Genomic DNA, 2467 nt, shown 5'->3' with positions numbered 1-2467 from the left:
TACTGAGCCATCCTGCCGGTCCATATCAGTGTCACGAATCTGAACTCAGGTCCCCATGCATGCACAACACGTGCTTTTATCCACGGAGCCATCACACCGAACTTAGTCCTCAGTTTTTATTTGTTTTTGTTTTGTTTTGTTTTTTCGAGATAGGGTTTCTCTGTGTAGCCCTGGCTGCCCTGGTACTCACTCTGTAGACCAGGCTGGCCTCGAACTCAGAAATCCGCCTGCCTCTGCCTCCCAAGTGCTGGGGTTAAAGGCGTGCGCCACCACTGCCTGGCTTTTAATTTTTTTGTTTGTTTGTTTTTTGTTTTGTTGTTTTTCGAGACAGGGTTTCTCTGTGTAGCCCTGGCTGTCCTGGAACTCACTCTGTAGACCGGGCTGGCCTTGAACTCAGAAATCCGACTGCCTCTGCCTCCCAAGTGCTGGGATTAAAGGCATGTGCCACCACTGCACGAGTCCCCAGCTTTTATAATTCTTCCTTTCTTCTTTATCTTTTTCTTCTTCCTTTTCTCTTCTTCCTCCTCCTCCCCTTCCACCTCATTTTCTTTTTTTTCTTTCTTCCTTCCTTTTTAAAGATGTATTTATTTATTTATTTTATGTATATGTGTGCACACTGTAGCTGTACAGATAGTTGTGAGCCTTCATCTGGTTGTTAGAAATTGAATTTAGAGCAGCTCCTAGCTCTCTCCAGTCAACCTCGCTCCCCGCGGTCCCTGCTCGCTCTGGCCCAAAGATTTATTTCTTATTATAAATAAGTACACTGTAGCTGTCTTCAGGTGCACCAGAAGAGGGCCACAGGTCTCATTATGGGTGGTGGTGAACCACCATCATGTGGTTGCTGGGATTTGAACTCAGGGCCTTCGGAAGAGCAGTCAGCGCTCTTTACCTTACTCTCACCAGCCCTTTCTATCTTTTTTGAGACAGGGTTTCTCTATGTAGCTCGGGCTGTCCTAGAACTCTCACTGTAAAGGAAAGCAAGCTGGCCTCAAGCACAGAGATCCACTTGCTTCTGCCTCTGGAGTGCTGGGATGAAAGGCATGAGCACCTGGCATGTAGTAAAGTATCACCCTTTCCTATTGTTTGTCTTCTTTTGAGACTCACTATATAGCTGTCCTGGAACTCACTGTGTAGACCACTCTGACCACAAACTCCCAGAGATCTGCCTGGGTCCTCTGGGAGAGCATCTAGTGCTCTTAACCTCTGACCTTCTCTTCAGTCTGTTTATTTATTTATTTATTTATTTATTTATTTATTTATTTGTGACAGTGTTGCTAGGTAGTCTCAGTTAGTCTGGTATTCACTATGTATCGCAGGCTGGCCTCAAATTTTGGGCAATCCCCCTGCCTCAGCCTGCCCAATGGTGAAATTACATGTGCAAGACACTACAACCAGCTGCGTTTTGCTTTTTGAAACTATTAAAGCCCTCACCCACTGAGGAAAAAAGAGACCCATTTATATAAAGGATAGACAGGATTTGGAAATCAGTTGGACATATTCATGGAGGGCGAGAGTAAGAAGAGTGTAGATTGCTTTCTCTACTTCTCTCCCTCTCTAATTTAATTTTAAGACAGGTCTCAACATATAGCTCAGATTGGCCTGCAACTTGAAGTCCCCTCGGCATCCCAAGTACTAGGATTACACACAAGTACAGAAATTCATAACCTGATCCTTTTGTTTTCTGTCTCTCCCTTCATCCCTTCCTTCCTTCCCTCTCAGTGCCAGGAATAGAATCCAGGGTGTCACGCTTCACACTCCAACTCCCCACAAGTCTGCTCCGTCTGAGAAGAAATAAAGAGGAGGGAGAACAGTGTCGTGTGAGAGGGTATAATTACCCCTTTCTTTACTTGTATCTAAGCATGGTCTCTCTGCCAACACTGTCATCATGGTGCTGCGAGTCATGCTCATGGCTGTCTCTCTCCTCAGCAGTGATGCTCACTTCATTCACACTGTCTGGGTGATCACAGGGTCATGCAGAAGAGCAGCTCCTAGCTTTAGCTGACACCCTACCGTCCTGCTGAGCCTGTGAGAGAATGAGCGACTTCTCCTGTAAACTCATATCATACCCTAGGCACTGTTCTGAGCGCGTTATGTGTACACTTACCATCTTCATTGTGTGCTACCATCTTCACTAAGTGTGGTCTTCTTTTGTTTTGTTTTGTTTTGTTTTGTTTCCAAGATAGGGTTTCTCTATGTAGCCTTTGATGTCCTGAAACTCATTCTATAGACCAGGTTGACCTTGAACTTGGAAATCCACCTGCTTCTGCCTCTCCCCCAGGCATGAGACACTACCACCCAGCTTTCATTATGTCTTTGTAGGGGGCAATATCAATGAAGCCACTAGACAGATAAAGAAATGGAGTCACTGAGGTGTTAGAGGAAGATGTCCAAGGTCACACAGCCCTGAATGAGCATATGTCTCTATAATCATATGGATCACGGTGCTGGTTAATTTTTCTTTTTTTTT

This window comes from Mastomys coucha, unplaced genomic scaffold (assembly GCF_008632895.1).
Source record: "Mastomys coucha isolate ucsf_1 unplaced genomic scaffold, UCSF_Mcou_1 pScaffold21, whole genome shotgun sequence".
NCBI lineage: Eukaryota > Metazoa > Chordata > Mammalia > Rodentia > Muridae > Mastomys > Mastomys coucha.
This window is presented reverse-complemented; position numbering follows the sequence as displayed.